Source organism: Orcinus orca, chromosome 15 (assembly GCF_937001465.1).
Source record: "Orcinus orca chromosome 15, mOrcOrc1.1, whole genome shotgun sequence".
In the NCBI taxonomy this organism is placed as follows: Eukaryota; Metazoa; Chordata; class Mammalia; order Artiodactyla; family Delphinidae; genus Orcinus; species Orcinus orca.
This window is the reverse complement of record NC_064573.1, coordinates 52,778,601-52,799,688: the sequence shown is the minus strand read 5'-3', so window position 1 is coordinate 52,799,688 and position 21,088 is coordinate 52,778,601. Positions and strand designations below refer to the sequence as shown.

The 21,088-nt window shown below is 34.9% G+C and overlaps 1 long non-coding RNA gene across 1 annotated transcript in view; it reads right to left on the bottom strand.

The window, feature by feature from the left end:
* The window catches only part of LOC125961201 (uncharacterized), a 149,324-nt gene that overhangs the window by 38,658 nt on the left and 89,578 nt on the right, over positions 1-21,088 (bottom strand). The window contains exons 2-3 of the long non-coding RNA XR_007471574.1: positions 20,888-20,934; positions 15,884-16,002 (exon numbers count right to left, since the gene is read on the bottom strand). This is a non-coding gene — a long non-coding RNA (uncharacterized LOC125961201). The remainder of the gene's footprint in view (positions 1-15,883; positions 16,003-20,887; positions 20,935-21,088) is intronic.

Here is a 21,088-nt window from a genome sequence, read left to right as displayed (position 1 = left end):
AGAATATTAAAAATCTATCTTTTCCACCAGCAAAACAGTTCCAAGTGTCTTTCTGTGAGTGAATGAGTTTTCCACTCTTTATAGATACATATATAAAAACAAAATAAATCACAAAGAAAAGTAATGGTCAACAGCATAGAAGAGTACAATAAAGCAAGCCCGGGAAAATGCAGTAAAGGTTTAGATGGAGGAAAGATGTTTGGGAACCAGGAACCTATTAGTAAGTTACATGTTAAGAAAAGCCAGAGTTGTAGTCAGTACAGAGGCTGGGCAAAAAACTGTTCAGTTAAGTGACACTGATCAAAATAATCCCACTAGTGTGTGTGCTATATATTAGAAACATTCACTCAAGAAAAAAAAAGTCAAGGTAATATGAGAAAAGACAATTTAAATTTCCAATATGTGCACAAAGAACAATGAGGCCAAAAGAAAGATCAGATATTTTTCAAGTGATTGATGTGATTAAAGTTAGAACAATGAAAATCCAGCCACGAACATTCAAATGAGACAGCAGAAAGACTATGTAGTAACACAGATGCTCTGACAAATGTCTTAGACCTTTTTCTTTGAGAAAAGTGAAACATGCTACCTGGTATGCACCTAGACTCTATTTTACCTTAAAAAAATAATTTGTCTTAAAGTAGGATGAACAGTTTACTTAGCAACATGTCTGAAACACCAGCAAACTCCCTTATTAAGTTTTGCAGAACCCCATGATTGTGGTAATAAAGTAGATGTATTTTTCTTTCAAAATGATAGCCCTTAAGAACATAAGTATAAATACTTCCATAAAGATGGAATAGAGTCAATAAAAACCAAAAATCTTTTTTATCCAATTTTTTAAAAAATATTTTACAAAAACATATTGTACATATATGCATATTTGTATACATATATACCCTCACACATACATAGTTCTCAAAATTACTGATAAAAACTTAATGTGGACCAGATTCACATACAGCTTTTGACAAATTTCACACACATTGAAAAAGATTTAGAAAGAACATTAACATCTAACCAAAAGTCAGCATCCTAAAATAAAACTGCACAAGTGGAAGGGGAAGCCCCATCCATCCTCTAATGTTCCCAATAAGAGAGTTGACCCTGACCAAGAAAGTAAAGAGCAGAACCATTAAATGGAGCCTGCAAAGAATGTCTTAGTCCCTCGGTATCTGAGGGGATTGGTTCCAGGACCCCTGCAGATACCAAAATCCACGGATGTTCAAGTCCATTATATAAAATGGCATAGTACAGTCGGCCCTCTGCATGTGCAGATGCAGAACCCACGGAACTCTCACCTCTTGGTCCAGTAACCCACAGAGAAGTGGCCTTAAAACAGACCTTTCACATGTTGTTGATAAAAGTGTAAATTAGAAGATCTATTTGGAAATTAATCTAGCAATATGTTCTAAAAATCTTAAAAAATTTTCTTAGCCTTTCACTCAATAAACTTAAATGTGGTTATTCATTCTTAAGAATCTATAATGCATTTTCTAAAATGTAAGACTATTCACAACTCTATGGGATGCCTTATTATCATCTAGCAGGAATAAGAGAAAGTTTAAATAAATTTGTTAGCAAGTTTATTTCTTGACATAGGTCATATTCTTTCACATGATAATTTCATTTAGACACATTATGAATGTGATGTGAGCACAACCTAAAGTGAAACACCAATTTTTATGGCAATTAGTGGCTTTCAATACTGCTAATATTTAATGAATTTAACCCTAAGGCATTTCTAGTTAATCAAAATATAAAATTGTTACTCCCGTTACAACTACTATATATAAATATCCTTTTTAAATATATAAAAGCTGTGTGTGTAGTTTTTCCTTCCATAGTCAATTACCAGTTATTTTCTTTAGTGAAACACTGCAATTTAAAGACAGGTTTTAAATACAAAAATACCTTTCACAGACATTATTTCAAAATGTTAATATACTTTTCCTCCTTTCAGTAACCAAAAAATTATCCTTGAATATTATCAACTAGTTTCATCTATGTATTCAGGATCAATCTCACTACACAATAGACAACAGGGGAGCTGTTTTTTTAATTGAATGAAAGATTCTTTAAATTCTACAGTGCTTTACAGTTTTCAAAAGTTTCACACAGATGATTTCGTATAATCTCATAATAACCCCATTTTTTTCCTCCCACACGTATATTGCCCCCCTTTCCCTCTCCCCACTGGTAACCACTAGTTTGTCCTCTATATATCTGTGAGACTGCTTTTTTGTTATATTCACCAGTTTGTTGAATTTTTTATATCCCACATGTAAGTGATATTATACAGTATTTGTCTTTCTCTGACTTATTTCATTTAGCATAATGCCCTCCAAGTCCATCCATGTTGCTGAAAATGGCAAAATTTTGTTCTTTTTTATGGCTGAGTAGTATTCCATTGTGTATATACCACATATTCTTTACCCATTCATCTGTTGATGGACATTTAGGTTGCTTGCTTATCTTGGCAACTGTAAATAATGCTGCTATAAACATTGCTGTGCATGTATCTTTTTGAATTAGTGGGGTTTTTTCAGATATATACCCAGGAGTGGAATTGCTGGGTCCTATGATAGTTCTTAGTTTTTTGAGAAACCACCATACTGTTTTCCACAGCGGCTGCACCAATTTACAATCCCACCAACAGTGAACAAGGGTTCCCTTTTCTCCACATCTTCACCAAAATTTGTTACTTGTGTTCTTTTTGATGTTAGCCATTCTGACAAGTATGAGGTGATATCTCATTGTGGTCTTGATTTGCATTTCCCTGAATATTAGCAATGTTGAGCATTTTTCCATGTGCCTGTTGGCCGTCTGCATGTCTTCTGCAGAAAAAGTTCTTCCACCCATTTTTTAATTGGGTTGTTTGTTTTTGATGTTGAGTTGTATGAGCTGTTTATACATGTTAGATATTAACCCCTTATCAGTCGTATCATTTGCAAATATCTTCTCCCACTCAGTATGCTGTCTTTTCATTTTGTCAATGGTTTCCTTCACTGTGCAAAAGCTTCTAACTTTAAATAGGTCCCATTTATTTTTGCTTTTTTTTCCCTTTGCTTTAGGAGACGGATCCAAAAAAATATTGCTACGGTTTATGTCAAAGAGTGTTCTGCCTATGTTTTCCTCCAAAAGTTTTATAGTATCTGGTGTTAAATTCAGGCCTTTAATCCATTTTGAGTTTATGTACATGGTGTCAGAGAATGTTCTAATTTCATTCTGTTACATGTAGCTGAACTGGGGAGCTTTTAAAGGACCCAAAGTCCAAGCCCACCACCAGAGACCCTGGTACAAGTGGTAGAGGTGGGACCTAAGCGTTAGCATTTCTGAAAACTTCTCAGGTGATTCTAATGCATAGCCAGGCTGGAGACGGCTGTCTTTTTTTTTTTTCTTTTTAAAATCTTTATTGGAGTATAATTACTTTACAATGCTGTGTTACTTTCTGCTTTATAGCAAAGTGAATCAGCTATACATATACATATATCCTCATATCTCCTCCCTCTTGCATCTCCCTCCCACCCTCCCAACCCCACTCCTCTAGGTGGTCACAAAGCACTGAGCTGATCTCCCTGTGCTATGCAGCTGCTTCCTACTAGCTAGCTATTTTACATTTGGTAGTATATATAAGTCCATGCCATTCTCTCACTTTGTCCCAGCTACCCTTCCCCCTCCCCGTGTCCTCAAGTCCATTCTCTACATCTGCGTCTTTATACCTGTCCTGCCCCTAGGTTCTTCAGAACCTTTTTTTTTTTTTTTAGATTCCATATATATGTGTTAGCATACACTACTTTTCTCTTTCTGACTTACTTCACTCTGTATGACAGACTCTAGGTCCATCCACCTCACAACAAATAACTCAATTTCATTCCTTTTTATGGCTGAGTAATATTCCATCGCATATATGTGCCACATCTTCTTTATCCATTCATCTGTTGATGGACACTTAGGTTGATTCCATGTCCTGGCTATTGTAAATACAGCTGCAATGAACATTGTGGTGCATGACTCTTTTTGAATTATGGTTTTCTCAGGGTATATGCCCAGTAGTGGGATCGCTGGGTTGTATGGAAGTTCTATTTTTAGTTTTTTAAAGAACCTCCATACTGTTCTCCATAGTGGCTGTATCAGTTTACATTCCCACCAACAGTGCAAGAGGGTTCCCTTTTCTCCACACCCTTTCCAGCATTTATTGTTTATAGATTTTTTGATGATGGCCATTCTGACTGGTGTGAGGTGATACCTCATTGTCATTTCGATTTGCATTTCTGTAATGATTAGTTATGTTGAGCATCCTTTCATGTGTTTGTTGGCAATCTGTATATCTTCTTTGGAGAAATGTCTATTTAGATCTTCTGCCCATTTTTGGATTGGGTTGTTTGTTTTGATTTTGAGCTGCATGAGCTGCTTGTAAATTTTGGAGATGAATCCTTTGTCAGTTGCTTCATTTGCATAAATTTTCTCCCATTCTGAGGGTTGTCTTTTCGTCTTGTTTATGGTTTCCTTTGCTGTGCAAAAGCTTTTAAGTTTAATTAGGTCCCATTTGTTTATTTTTGTTTTTATTTCCATTTCTCTAGGAGGTAGGTCAAAAAGGATCTTGCTGTGATTTATGTCATAGAGTGTTCTGCCTATGTTTTCCTCTAAGAGTTTGATAGTGTCTGGCCTTACATTTAGGTCTTTAATCCATTTTGACCTAAGTGTTCTGGTTTCATTCTTTTACATGTAGCTGTCCCGTTTTCCCAGCACCACTTACTGATGAGGCTGTCTTTTCTCCATTGTATATCCTTGCCTCCTTTGTCATAGATTTGTTAACCATAGGTGTGTGGGTTTATCTCTGGGCTTTCTATCCTGTTCCATTGATCTATATTTCTGTTTTTATGCCAGTACCATACTGTCTTGATTACCGTAGCTTTGTAGTATAATCTGAAGTCCAGGAGCCTGATTCCTCCAGCTCTGTTTTTCTTTCTCAAGATTGCTTTGGCTATTTGGGGCTTTTGTGGTTCCATACAAATTGTGAAATTTTTTCTTCTAGATCTGTGAAAAATGCCATTGGTAGTTTGACAGGGATTGCATTGAATCTGTAGATTGCTTTGGGCAGTATAGTCATTTTCACAATGTTGATTCTTCCAATCCAAGAACATGGTATATCTCTCCACCTGTTTGTATCATCTTTAATTTCTTTCATCAGCGTCTTATAGTTTTCTGCATACAGGTCTTTTGTCTCCTTAGGTAGGTTTATTCCTAGGTATTTTATTCTTTTTGTTGCAATGGTAAATGAGAGTGTTTCCTTAATTTCACTTTCAGATTTTTCATCATTAGTGTATAGGAATTCAAGAGATTTCTGTGCATTAATTTTGTATCCTGCTACTTTACCAAATTCATTACCTCTAGTAGTTTTCTGGTAGCATCTTTAGGATTCTCTATTTATAGTATCATGTCATCTGCAAACAGTGACAGCTTTACTTCTTTTCCGATTTGGATTCCTTTTATTTCTTTTTCTTCTCTGACTGCTGTGGGTAAAACTTCCAAAACTATGTTGAATAATAGTGGTGAGAGTGGGCATCCTTTTCTTGTTCCTGGTTTTAGGGTTAATGGTTTCAGTTTTTCACCATTGAGAATGATGTTGGCTGTGGGTTTGTCATATATGGCCTTCATTATGTTGAGGTAAGTTCCCTCTATGCCTACTTTCTGGAGGGTTTTTAATCATAAATCGGTGTTGAATTTTGTCCAAAGCTTTTTCTGTAAGAGACTGCTGTCTTATTGTAACCACAGACATTAAGATTAAGATTAGAACACAGCAGCAGCAAAAATGTTTCTGAAGCCAGGCCAATGACCAGGCTTGAGCTAATGCACCAACTTCTGCCACAGGTGTACTGTCACCTTTTCTACAGAGGATGAGGGATGCCTCCTACAACTGGCGTCACACTGCTGTCTCCAGGTGCTCCTCTGGCTGGGGGAGGTTCAGAGATGAGTTTCAGCTTCTTGACTGGCTTGTTGCACCTGTGTGTCATTCGTCCTGCCTTTACCACAGAAGGAATGACTCGTTCTAAGAGAAGCATTTTCTGAAATTGTTCACACAGAGATGTCCTACTTAGGACACACACACAGAAACACTCTCACATCAACCTCCTTGGTGGAATTTTTTCATTTATTTTTCTGACCAGAGAATACCTATCAGAAATTGCTAATCATACACATATTTATAGAAATGCTCCCAGGATATCTTAGTCTCCCTTTATCACACTTTCCCCACTATGGCCCCTTAACTGGTCCCCTTCAAGTACTCAGGGTTTTCATGCTCTGAGTACATCCCTTCCCTCTAAACCGGTTCTTAAGAGGTGCTTAATTGTCCCCTTAACACTAGTGTGTGTTGTGTTTGCTGTGTTGCCTCTTCAGACTTCAACTCTAATTGTGGAACTCAGGGTTTTGTCTCCCTTGTAAAATGATTCCTTGCAAGTAGGGAAGATTTCCTTTAGATGGGTAGTCTTTCCTGGCACAACTGAATCAACATACAGTAGGAAGCTATTGACTCCCACACACCATGCTAAGAATAGTATACAGCCCATGTTAAGAAGACGCAGACATAGAGAATGGACTTGAGGACACAGGGAGGGGGAAGGGTTAGCTGAGACGAAGTAAGAGAGTGGCATGGACATATATACACCACCAAATGTAAAACAGATAGCTAGTGGGAAGCAGCCACACAGCACAGGGAGATCAGCTCGGTGCTTTGTGACCACCTAGAGGGATGGGATAGGGAGGGTGGGAGAGAGACGTAGAGGGAGGGGATATGGGGATACATATATATATATAGCTGATTCACTTTGTTATACAGCAAAAACTAACACAACAGTGTAAAGCAATTATACTCCAATAGACATATTAAAAATAAATAAAATCTTATCTTAAAAAAAAAAGAATACATGCTGTTTATTAAAACCATCAGAAGAGATGGAAAGATAAAGAAAGGAAAAAAGTAACCTTTAGTCTGGTTCAGTTGCTTCCATTCAAACAACTGAAGACAAGTCTGGAAGTTCTAGGGTCACGGCTTCCTTCCACTGCTCCCAGAACCATCTTTCCTAAGTTGCCCAATTAACAGTACTTTGCACAATGTAGAAAATGAAACTATGTGAAACAGGGACTAAGAGCTTAGCAAACTTCATTTTCAAATATTTCTTCCTACAACTATGATGCTAAGGAAACCCATTTTAATTAGAAAAACACATGGGAAAACTCATAATAAGCATTAAGTAACCACATTTGCAGAGAGATTTTCTCCAGGCGTGAAGCTTCAATGTCAATAAATAAATCCAAAGAGAATTTCTGGGATGCATTGCTACTAATTTTCTCACCAAAATAAAACTTTTTAAGAGAATATTACTCACTTTTATATTTGGCCCAAGTTACTGTTCTAATAATATTTACCTGTTTGTTTTCCTTCAAATATCAGTTTATTTTGGTCAAGTAAAGCTTTTTCCTTTATGCCACATCAGCCTTACTTTTTCTTTGTTGCCTAATAATTTCTACCTCTATTCTCCTGTCATGATAGATCGTAGCTGAATATCATGTACACATTCACACATTATCCAGAAGCAAATGCATTTCTTAGTGCTTTTGTGAGTCACCAAAGATGCCATGGTTGATGTGTGTCTTCATCCTTAGCCTTTGACTTAGCAAAACAGAATATTTCTAAAGTCTTATATGTGCTTTGATTAATAGATACTTTAATGGAAACTTCAAATTGAATTTATCTACCAAGACAGAAGAAATTCTCATCCAAAACTGTGTATGTGTTAAATATATATGTATATGTAATATTCACAGACACACTTTTATACTTTTTCTAATTTCTTTCCATCAATTAATATTTATAAGCATAATAATTTGGAAGTCAATCTAAGACAGGGATACAATCTCTAGATAAGACAACACAGATGGTGGCATGCTTTCTTGCAGACTATTTTTATATTGACTCTCTTACAAGCAATCTGTTTCATCAGCTTTCCAATGAATCCACAGTATGAAAAACTCCAAAAAAGAAAATTCCAAGATTCTAAAAACACTTGGCTGTGAACAGATTTAGCGAGTATAGCTTCTCCCCCCTGCCAAGTCTCTGGAATATAAGAACTAAGAATATAGAGCATCATTTCCTTCTCCCATCCTGTTTCAGAACCTTGTTACTATATTGCTATATGCTGGTGCAGTCACTACCAAACTGACTCTAACGAAGATAGATATATGAGCTTTGGGCTATAAGGATAATGGAAATTTGCTACAGAATATGGTGGAAATGTATTAGACGTAAGAGCTATGTGATCAAGGAATGAATTAACAAACAGAATGACACCACACAAGCAATATTATAGGGTCATAGTTCAGGAACAATCTGTCTGCAGATTGTTATCTGAAAATGATCACAAGTAAACCAGACACAGAGCCTATTTCTTATACGCATATAGTAAATGAATACGCAATCACTACAGTAACATTAAGAGAACAGTCAGCTTCATGTCTACCCATTAATGATCAGTAATAAAAGTGGCAGTGTTTGTTCAGGGAGCAAGTGGGGGAGGAAGCTGTTTCCTATTGAAAAGAACACAACACAATTTAGTCAAAAGCTATTCATCTATGCGGGGATGGTGCCAACCTTGCCTAATTCAAAATAAATGAGTCTGGAGCTAAGCTCTGCTTTCAGTGGTTAAAGATAGCCTATTTCAACATGTAGAGCCTCTGAATTTTGAACTGAGGTAATACAAAAGCAAAGAAAACAAGTTAAATACAAATATGAAAGCATTACTAGAAATTCTAGGTCATTATCATTTAACTAGAAACAATGCCAGAACTTAGGATCTCACACTAACAGTTTTAACATCACTGTTTTCTAGACAAGAAGATTGAGCTCTGTTAAATAGCTAATTAAAGAAGTTGTTAAGAAGCCATTTCACCATTTAAATAAGTAACTCAATTAGCAGGCAGGCTGAGCTCAGAGCAACTGTGATATGCACAGGAAAATAAAATGAATTTTATTGGTTGGGGAAAATGTTCAAACTAAATATTAATCCTTATGGTCCCTTGGATTTCAATAATATCTGTAAAAAGTGTTTGTGGGAACATAATACTATACTATGGTATAAAGAAAAAGTCAAATGTTTTTAAAAGGGTTAGAAATTAGGACTTTATTTCACTTATAACAATCTAATCAAATTTGGAAGAAATTTAATTTTTTAGGTCAAGAAAATTGCCATAGATGGTCTAAAATTTCTAGAATCAGTGGCAAACTCAAAAAAGATATATTAAAGAGATACATACATGTTCACATAAAACAGAATTATTATTCCTCTAAAATTATCAGCAAGAGTATAAATAGAGCCAGCCCCAAAAGTTTAATAGGTAAAGGTAAAATAATCACAATTGCCCTCTGGGTGCTCAATCCCTTACATTCTTCTGTCTATGTAAAAGGGAGCCACCAACAATAGGGTAAATTTGAGACATCATTTAACTAGAAAATATAGTTTGAACTGAACCATAATGACCCTTCCCACTGTTGCCAGAACTTCCATGAGAAAACTGATTAACTATGCATTCATTTGATGGAATTGAAGGTACTCCAGCTAAGTAGCATCATAAAGTAGCTTTCTGTCACCATCTTGACTCAGAACCCATCATAGTTCTAATATATAAATGGTTAAAGGTAAGTCTTCAAATTTTAACCTGACAAACATGGACACTTCAGAGAACTGTACCAATGGGGCAAAAAACATGAAGCTCTGAGGCAAGACACTTTTAGTTCTATCTTGACACTAACTGGCCTTTTTACAGAGGATAACTCACTCAACCTGTCTGTTTGTTTTCTCATCCGTACAATGAAACAGTTGAACTAGATGATCTCAAAACATCCCATCCCAGCTTCGGTGATATAATACTTCAATCCACTCAAAAATTTACCTACCCCATTAAACACCTATTTTCTAGAATAAAAATTAAATCAGTTAATATTTATTGAACTCTTAGTAAAAGTTGGGTATTAACTATATTAATTGCTGGGGAAAATACCCCAATCTAACAATGAAATCGAAAAGAATGCCCAGTTTCAATTTTAAAGGGGGGGCAGGGAAAGACCTACAATTCTTACTTGTTTACATTCTTCAATAAGTTGAAATGAGGCATCAAATAAGAGAGTTTATTTTAATAAAATGTACTACAATAGTACTCTATGTTGTTGGTTTGTACAAAATATGACCATAATTTTAAAGTATTCCCTATTACGTTTTACAATGTTTCTTTATTCCCTAAGATATATCATACATTGAGACACAAAACAAATAATAAATTTCAAAAGACTGAGATCATATATACTCTGGCCAAAATTAATTAGAAATACAATGAGGGGAATAAATCAAATATTTGGAAATTTTAAAATACCCTTCAAAATAACCCATGGATCAAAGAAGATAACACATGGGAAAGTAGGACTCTTCAACTGAATGGTAATAAAAACATTTTGCAAAAATTATGAGATATTATTTGAAGACTTTCTCTAAATGTACAGTAATTAAGACACTGTAGTAGTGGCAAAAGAATAAAAACACAGATCAAAAGAACAGGACGGAGAGGCCAGAAATAGACTATGCAAATACAGTCAACTGATTTTGAATATGAGTGCAAAAGTAATTCGATTAAGAAGGGACAGTCTTTTTAACAAATGGTCCTGAGACTACTGGACATCCATATGCAAAAAAAAATAATAATAAATCTAAACAATACTTCACATCACATAAAAACTTAACTGAAAATGGATCATAGGCCTAAAAATAATATGTAAAGTCATAAAACTTCTAAAAGAACGTAAAGGAAAAAAAATCTACATGACATTGGGTTTGGCAGTAAATTTTTAGGTAAATCACCAAAAACCCAATCTATTTTTAAAATGATATATCACAATTTAAAAACTTATCAAAATTGGGCTTCCCTGGTGGCACAGTGGTTGAGAGTCCGCCTGCCGATGCAGGGGACACAGGTGCGTGCCCCCGTCCGGGAAGATCCCGCATGGCGCGGAGCGGCTAGGCCCGTGAGCCATGGCCGCTGAGCCTGCGCGTCCGGAGCCTGTGCTCCACAGCGGGGGAGGCTGCAGCAGCGGGAGGCCCGCGTACCGGGAAAAAAAAAAAAAACTTATCAAAATTAAAAACTTTTAATCCACGAAGATTTTAAGAGATGAAAGACAAGTCACAGACTGGAAGAAGTGTTTGGAGGTCACACATATGATAAAGAACTTACAATCAAAATATATAAAGAAAAACAAAATTCAACAATTGAAAAACAAAAATCCCACTTTAAAAAGTGAGTGAGAGAAAATTCTTCACCAAAGAAGATATATGGGTGGCAAATAAACACATGGAAAGATGCTTAACATGATTTTTCATTAGAAAAATACAAATTAAAGCCACAATGCAATACTATTATACCACTAGAATAGCTTAAAAAATCTTAATGACAATTAAAAATGCTGGCAAGGATGAAGAGCACTAGGAACTCTCATTCACTGCTGATGAGAAAATAGTAAAGCCACTTAGGAGGAAGGTCTGTATTTTCTTATAAACTTAAACAGACTTAACATACAGCTCATCAATGACATTGTTAGTTATTTACCCAAATGAATTGAACGCTTGTTTTCATACAACTGCAGGTAAATATTCATAGCAGTTTTATTCATAATCATTAAAAACTAAACAATCAAGATATCCTTCAGCAGTAAAAGGAAAAACACAGTACAACCATACAATACTGTGTATATACAGACAGAGACAGAGGAATACTATTCAGTATGCAGTGATTTAAAAAATGCAACTATTAATACCACAACCTGAATTAATCATTTTTAAAATGAAAATAAAAATAAAATAAGTGTTTCCTAAATCTTAATGAGATTTTATTCTCTAATTTTGAAAATTCAGTCACTCCAGCTTTCAAGTACAAAATTAAATATTTGTGGTATTCCATACCCAGTGGTTCAAGAAAATTTACTAAGATATTTGCATTGCTTAAAATAAAACACCAACACAGAGGACAAAGAGTTATACTATAAAATATATTTTTTCAAATCAAATTAGAGACAAAAAAAAATTTGTTTCTCCTATAATTAGAAACATAATGGTATATATGTTTTTGCTATTTTATTTTAGCCCTTAAATTTGTCTATATTTGCAAACTTTCAGTTATGAATTCTTCTGAGTCCTGGCCAAAGATTTAGGACAGTTCTGCTATTAATAGAATACATTGACCCATCTCTATTTATAAAGTCCCAAACCCCAGTTTGTTTCCACCTGACCGGGCTCCAAAAGGGTGAAGGCAATGGAAAAGTTTGCATACGACGGCACAATGGAATGACACCTAGGCAGAGAGCACATTGCATAGAAAGAGGCACAAGGGAAATGCACGTGTGCTGCAACTCACTTGCCTAGCAACTCACTTGTCGAATAAAGTAACCCAGGAAGGTACGTTTTCCAGATTATGCTAAAGCTTTACTTAATCCCTTCAGTCATTCCTTCTTTATGTTTCAGGGTAATCTTTACAGATGATTATACCATAAAATAATATGGGCATATATAAATAATATATACTGTGAAATAACACAGTGATGCTCTCAGAGGACACTGCCCTACACTGAAGAGCTCAAATTATGTATTCAGATGTATAGGTTTCTATCTCTTCCTTTGCTGTCAGGCTAGCCGCTATCTTAATTCTTTACAGTATTTATTAGCTCTATCAACTGTCTAAATGTTTGTGCTTTGTCTCAAGTGCTTCTGCTTTTTCACTCTAAGTGAAAGCCTAGAAACTCTATGTAGAATCAAATATATAATACAGACTTTGATGTCAACAATTTACACACTTATAAGTTTTTTCCTTTATTCTTTCTCAGAATCGTGACTATTTCAAGAGTTGGGGTAATTTAAATCTAATTACTAGATACTGCATTACTATTATTTGTATATATTTGTTCTTTTCAATCAATTTCTATTTTTCGAATCCTTTCTCAAGTTTCGGGTCTTGTCATTCTTGACAAGTATTGGCATTTTAATATAGCTGATATACAGAGTATGACTAAACATTATTGGAAGATTTCACAGAAGTATTTCTAGAAGAGTAGGAGAACATTGTGGACATAGAGGTGACTACTATAAGAGTTTTTCCAACTTGAGATGAAGTACTCGTAAAATTACTGGCCAATGATAGAGAAAATACAGATACTTCCATTATTTTCTATTCTTAAATTATTGACAATAAGAAAAAATAGATTACTTCATTCTTTAAATCAAAAGCATTTGACAATTCAGAATATTCTAAAGAACTACTATAATCTAAGATGCTACTATTGCATTTTTTTAATGCAAATGTGTTTGTTTTTTTTTTTTACTTTTTTACTATTGCATTTTTATGAGCACTTAAAGTTCAGAACTATAGCTATGAACAAAATCAAATCAAACATCAACCCATTTGTTAAATCAGGTGCCTTGCCATATGTGACAGCAAGATATACTAAAAGTAATAAGGAAAATCTGTATCCGTCACCAAATCTTTTCCAACCTATTAATTATAATTTTAAAGACAGTTCAATTTCCAATGGATCATCAATTGTTTTCTAACATTTCAGCTCTAGATTTCTCTGCTAAACTGGTAAGACAAACAGCTAATGGTCTGAAAAATACAAAATACACAAGAAGGGGCATTACTAAAGTAAAATATTTTTTCAGTACAAATTATTGCCCTGAATAACTGTTTCATAAACTCTGATTTGAGATGTGCTCCAGAATAAAACATGAATTAGAATTAAGGACACAAAAAGAAGGATGTTCTAGATAGAAAGTCATGCTAATTTGTCATTGTTTTAAACTATCATGAGTATTTTAAAACAACACGCATAGGTGAGTCCTATTTCCAAGTTCAGACAACTTCTCACTGTCACGCCAGTATAGACAGTAATTTGCAGTCAACAATCATATTAACATAAAACTATGAGTCCCGGGCCAGAAAATAAAATCCAATGAATAAATAAGATTAGATAGTTGTTTTATATTGATAAAAAAGGTAGAAGACATGAACCTTCATGCACTAAGCATACCAAGCAAAGCCTAATGTAAATACAAGGAGAAACTGACAGAAATCGTAAGTGTAGTGGGAGATGTACTTCTGTTGGTCTATGGCATTATAAAGTAAATGTGTATATGAGGAAAGTAGGTTTTAAACACACATGTATGCTGTATTTCCTACAAAAAATACAAGATTCTTTCAAGTGTCTTCAGAATGTGTATTTTTAAAAAATGGTATTTTGAAAGCTTTGGAACAGAATCTTCAGAGAAAAACCCAAAGTGGTAAAATATAGAGATCACACACTTTGAAGATAATGCAACTAAATTATAAACTAATAATAAAGCTTTACATGAAAAACTGATTATTTTTTAAAAAAAACAAAACTATGATCTTATATAACAAATATTCAATTTAAAAGGAAATGTAACAAAGCTAAGAACATTCAATTTATTCAAATAACATTTATTTGACCCTTACTATAGGCTAAGCACCGTGCTTTAAAATCACAAAGGATGAGAAATCTTTAATGCCTTCATGAGAATTAAAGTCTAATAAATGGAGAGAGGTATAAAAACAAACAAACAAATAAGCAAAAATAAAGTGTGTCACACATGCTCTGACAGAATACATAGAGTATGGTAAGTATCCAAGGTAACCAGGGTTTAATTCTACTTTGGCTAGGGAATAAGTTTCATGAAAGTAATAACCTTTAAAATAATTTGTCTTGAAATAGGAAGAGTTTTAAGAAAACTATAGGGCTTGGTGACTTGAAATGGCAATCTTTTAAGCAGTGGGAAAAGATATAAATCATCCTGGCAGGATCAAGAATGATGGAATGTTGATCTGAGTCTTAAAGGATGAACAGGAGTTTAGTAAATAAACAGGAGAATAAAGATAGAGGGAAGAACATATGCAAAGACAAAAAACTACCTGGTATATTTGAGGAATGGCAGCAAGTTATGATAAGTAAAACAGAGCTTTGATGGTCTAGCATAGTGAAAGAAGAGACTAAAGTGGTAGGAGGCAGATAATAAAGAATTCTGGGTGTCATGTATGAGAAATTAGACTTCATCTTGTAGGCATGGTGAACACCCAACAACCTACACATATCATCAATATGTGCTTGTTGAGTAAATGTATTAATCATCTTTTGCTGGTAATTAATTACCCCAAACCTTAGACACTTAAAACACCAAACATTATATCAGTGTTTCTGAGGGTCAGGAATCCAGGAGTGGGTTAGTTAGATGGATACAGCTCAGAGTATCTGATGAGGCTGCAATCATCTCAAGGTTCAATTATGGCTGGAGATGATGCTTTCAATCTCATTCAAATGACTATTGGCAGGAGGTTACCATCCTCCGCAATGTGGGCTTCTCCATAGAGCTGCTCACAACATGGCTTCTTCCAGAGTAAGTGATCCGGGGAGTGGAGTACAGGCAAGCAACAAAACATCCAGAGAAGACAGAGAGAATGGGGCAGAAAGCTTACTCACAGAAATAATGACTGAAAACCTCCCTAACTTGGCAAAAGAAACAGACAGCCAGATCCAGGAAGCCAAAACAATATCAAATAAGATGAATACCAAAAGATCCATGCCAAGAATCATTATAATGAAACTGTCAAAATTTAAAGACAAAGAATCTTAAAAACTGCAAGAAAAAAGCAACTTGTTATGTACAAATGAACCCCCATAAAATAATCAGTGGATTTTTCAGCAAGCCAGAAGAGAGTGGGATGATATATTCAAAGTGCTGAAAGAAAAATAAACTGCCAACCAAGAATACTCTACCCGGAAAAGTTGTTCTTCAGGATTGAGGGAGAGATGAAGAGTTTCCAGAACAAAATAGGCTGAAGGAATTCATTACCACTGGAATGGCCTTACAGGAAACTTAAAGGGAGTTCTTCAAGCTGAAATGAAAGGATTCTTATTATTAATATGAAAACATATGAAAGTATAAAACTCATCAGTAAAAATAAATATAAAAATTCAGGACATCTTATACTGTAGTGGTTGTGGGAAATCACTAACGACTCTAGTATAAAAAACAAAAGTATTAAAAGTAAAACTATAACTCAATAACATGTTAATGGATACACAATATAAAATATATAAATTACAACATCAAAAGTATAAAATGTGGGGTTGAGTGCAAACATGTAGAGCTTTTGTATGTGTTCCAAGTTAAGTTACTATCAGCCTAAAATAGGCAGTTATAACTGTAAGATGTTTTATGTAAGCCTTATGATAGTCTCTTCATCTTTAATAAATAGTGTTGGAAAACTGGATATCCACATGCAAAAGAATGAAACTAGACACCTATCTTACACCACACACAAAAATCAACTTAAAATGGATTTAAGGGGCTTCCCTGGTGGCGCAGTGGTTGAGAGTCCACCTGCCGATGCAGGGGACAGGGGTTCGTGCTCCGGTCCGGGAAGATCCCACATGCCGCAGAGCGGCTGGGCCAGTGAGCCATGGCCGCTGAGCCTGCGCGTCCGGAGCCTGTGCTCCACAACGGGAGAGGCCACAACAGTGAGACACCCACGTACCGCAAAAAAAAAAAAAAAAAAAAAAATGGATTTAAGACTTGAATGAAAGAACTGAAACTATAAAACTCCTAGAAGAAAACATAGAGAGTAGGTCTCTTTGACATTGGTCTTGACAGTGAATTTTTGGATTTGACACCAAAAGAAAAGGCAACAAAAGCAAAAGTAAGTAAGTAGGACTATAGCAAACTAAAAAGCTTCTGCACAGCAAAGGAAACCATCAACAAGACAAAAAGGAATGCAATGGGAGAAAATATTTGCAAGCCACATATCCAATAAGGGGTTCATATCTAAAATATACAGGAAAATCATATAACTCAATAGGAAAAAAAGAATAATAACCCAATTGAAAATTGGACAAAGGACCTGAATACACATTTTTCCATCAAAGACATGTAAATATCCAACAGGTACATGAAAAAGTGCTCAACATCACTAATCATTAGGGAAATGCAAATCAACACCACAATGAGCTATCAACTCACACCTTTAGGATGTCTATTAACAAAAAGATAAGAAGTAACAAATGTGGATGTGGAGAAAAGGGAACCCTTGAGCACTGTTGGTGGGGCTGTAAACTGGTACCATCACTATGGAAAACAGTATGAAGTTTCCTCAAGAAATTAAATTAAAATAGAGTTATCATATAATCCAGGAATTATACTTCCTGATATATGTGGAAAGGAAGTGAAATTATTATCTTGAAGAGAGATCTCTACTCCCATGTTCACTGCAGCATTATTCACAACAGCAAAAGTACAGAAACAACCTAAGTGTCCACTGACGAATGGATAAAGAAAATGTGGTGTACACACACACACACACACACACACACCACTGGAATATTATTCAGCCTTTAAAAAGAAGGTAATCCTGCCATTTGCAACAACATGAGTAAACCTGGAGAGCATTATGCTAAGTGACATAAGACAGACAGAGAAAGACAAGTACTACATGGCATCACTTACACGTGGAATCTAAAAAAATAGTAAACTCATAGAAACAGAATCTAACGGTGGTTGCCAGGGACTGTGGCTGGGGAAAATAGGAGAGGTTGGTAAAAGTGTAAAAAGTTTCAATTATAAGATGAATAATGTCTGAGGATCTAATGTACAGCATGGTGACAGTGGTTGATAATACTGTATTGTATAACTGAAATTTGCTAAGAGAGTAACACTTCCGTGTTCTCACAAAGAGAAAAAGAAAAAGGTAAATATGTGAGGTGATGGATGTGTTTATTAACTCAATGGTGGGAAATCCTTTCATACATATATATGACATATATAAATCATGTTATACACTTTAAATACATTATAGCTTTACTTGTCAATTATACTTCAATTTAAAAAAAAAAGCATTTGACACAATTTAACATCCTTTTATGGGTACAGGCCCAGATAATTTCATTAGTGAATTCTAATTAGTATTTAGGAAAGAAATGTTACCAATTCTACACAAACTCTTCCAGAAAGTTGAAGGCCAAGGAATTCTTCCCAACTCATTCCATAATGCCAGCATTATCCTCATAAAAGAACCAAACAAAGACATTACAGGAAATAAAACTACCTAACAATATCCTTCATGAACATATTTGCAAAAATTCTTAAAACCTGAGCTAACTGAATGTAAAAATAAATAAAAAGGATAATACATCATGATTCAGTGGGGTTTATTTCCAGAATTCAAAGTTGGTTTAACCTTTCCAAAAAAATCAATATAATTCACCATATTAGCAGACTAAAAAAAAAAAAAACCATATGATTATCTCATAGATGCAGAAATAGCATTTCACAAACTCAAAATGATTCCTGATAAAAACTCTCAGAAAACTTTGTGAAAGACTAAACTTTCTCTCTAAAATCAGGGACAATGTAAGGATGTCACTCTCTCGTAAACACTGTACAAGAGGTTTTAGCCAGAATAATAAGGCATTAAAATGAAGTAAAGGCATCTAGATTAGAAAGGATATGGTAAAGCTCTCTTTATTTTACAGATGAAAGATCATCTATATGGTCAATTCAATGACAACTACAACAAAAGCTAGATCTAATAAGTTAATATTAATCTAAAAAGTTAATATTTTTAAGATATTAATTCTCCCCAGATTGCTCTAGAGATTCAATGCAATTCCACTCAAAATCCCAACAGATTTTTTTGTATAAATTGAGAATATTCTAAATTCATATAAATACCAATTATACCTCGATAAAGCTGGGAAAAAATGAATTCATATGTAAATGAAAAGAAACTAGAATAGTCAAAACAACATTGAAAATGAAGAATAAAATTGAGGGACTTACACTCCATGACTTCAAGACTTATTATAAAGCTACAGTAATTAAGATAAAGTAGTATTGATATACAGTCAAATAATGAAACAGAATACATGTAGAGAAAACAGAAAGAGACAGACATATTTGGTCAATTGATTTTTGAGAAGGTACAAAAGCAATTTAGTGGAGAAAGATACTATTATTCAACAAATGGTACTGGAACAATTGAATGTCCACATGCAAAAAAATAAACTTCAACCCATATTTCATATGATATACATATAACTCAAAATGATTCACAGACCTAATATAAACCTCAAATTATAAAACTTCTAAAAGAAATTAAGAGAAAAATCTTTGTGACCTTGAGTTTGAATACTTTACCAAAATCATGGCCCACAAAAGGAAAAATTAATAAATTAAGCTTCATCAAAATTAAGGGTTTATAGCAGCTCATGCAGCTCAATAACAAAAAAACAAACAACTCAATCCAAAAATGGGTAGAAAACCTAAATAGACATTTCTACAAAGAAGATATACAGACTGCCAACAAACACATGAAAGAATGCTCAACATCATTAATCATTAGAGAAATGCAAATCAAAACTACAATGAGATATCATCTCACACCAGTCAGAATGGCCATCATCAAAAAATCTAGAAACAATAAATGCTGGAGAGGGTGTGGAGAAAAGGCAACACTCTTGCACTGCTGGTGGGAATGTGAATTGGTTCAGCCACTATGGAGAACAGTATGGAGGTTCCTTAAAAAACTACAAATAGAACTACCATATGACCCAGCAATCCCACTACTGGGTATATACCCTGAGAAAACCAAAATTCAAAAAGAGTCATGTACCAAAATGTTCATTGCAGCTCTATTTACAATAGCCCGGAGATGGAAACAACCTAAGTGCCCATCATCGGATGAATGGATAAAGAAGATGTGGCACATATATACAATGGAATATTACTCAGCCATAAAAAGAAACGAAATTGAGCTATTTGTAATGAGGTAGATAGACCTAGAGTCTGTCATACAGACTGAAGTAAGTCAGAAAGAAAAAGACAAATACCGTATGCTAACACATATGTATGGAATTTAAGAAAAAAAAATGTCATGAAGAACCTAGGGGTAAGGCAGGAATAAAGACGCAGACCTACTAGAGAACGGACTTGAGGTTATGGGGAGGGGGAAGGGTGAGCTGTGACAGGGCGAGAGAGAGTCATGGACATATACACACTAACAAACGTAGTAAGGTAGATAGCTAGTGGGAAGCAGCCGCATGGCACAGGGATATTGGCTCGGTGCTTTGTGACAGCCTGGAGGGGTGGGATAGGGAGGGTGGGAGGGAGGGAGACACAAGAGGGAAGACATATGGGAACATATGTATATGTATAACTGATTCACTTTGTTATAAAGCAGAAACTAACACACCATTGTAAAGCAATTATACCCCAATAAAGATGTTTAAAAAAAAAAAAATAAGGGTTTATGCTCTGAAAGACACAAGAGAATGAAGAGACAAGCCACAAACTGGAGGAAACATTTGCAAATCACATATCTGACAAAAGAGTTATATCCAGAATATATAAAGAACCCTCAAAACTCAACAATACGGAAACAAATATCTGAATCTTAGGGAAAAAAGGCAAAGTATTTTAAGAGACACTTCATCAAAAAAAGAGATATGTTACCAAACTAGGTCTGTTTCCCTGAGGAACAGCAAACCAAACGCTGAGATGCCGAGGTTTGTGGCAAAGAAAGGGTTTAATCACCAAGCCGCCAAATCTTAAATCTGCCTCCTCAAAGGCGAGGGACGGGGAATATTTATGGGATATAGATGAGGTGTGGGAAGCGTGGGGAAAGACAATTGAAGACAAGAAAAAGTGAGGTAATCCTGGTTCTGCACAGATGCAACTAAGGTACAGGCTTCTTCCTGTGCCACTTACTCAGAAAATAGCGGCCTTACCATGCTGAGGGTGGAGCTTTTAGTCCTCTGATGTGAAAACGTCATGCCTAGGGAATAGAGAAATCAATAAAGATTATTTTCATGTTTCAATAACCAAGAATCAATACAATTCAGATGATATATGTCACTGTTTCTGGAAATAAGGAAACAATAAGAATTTCTAAAAATTTTCAAGCCAACATAATTTCAACTTTCCCCAAT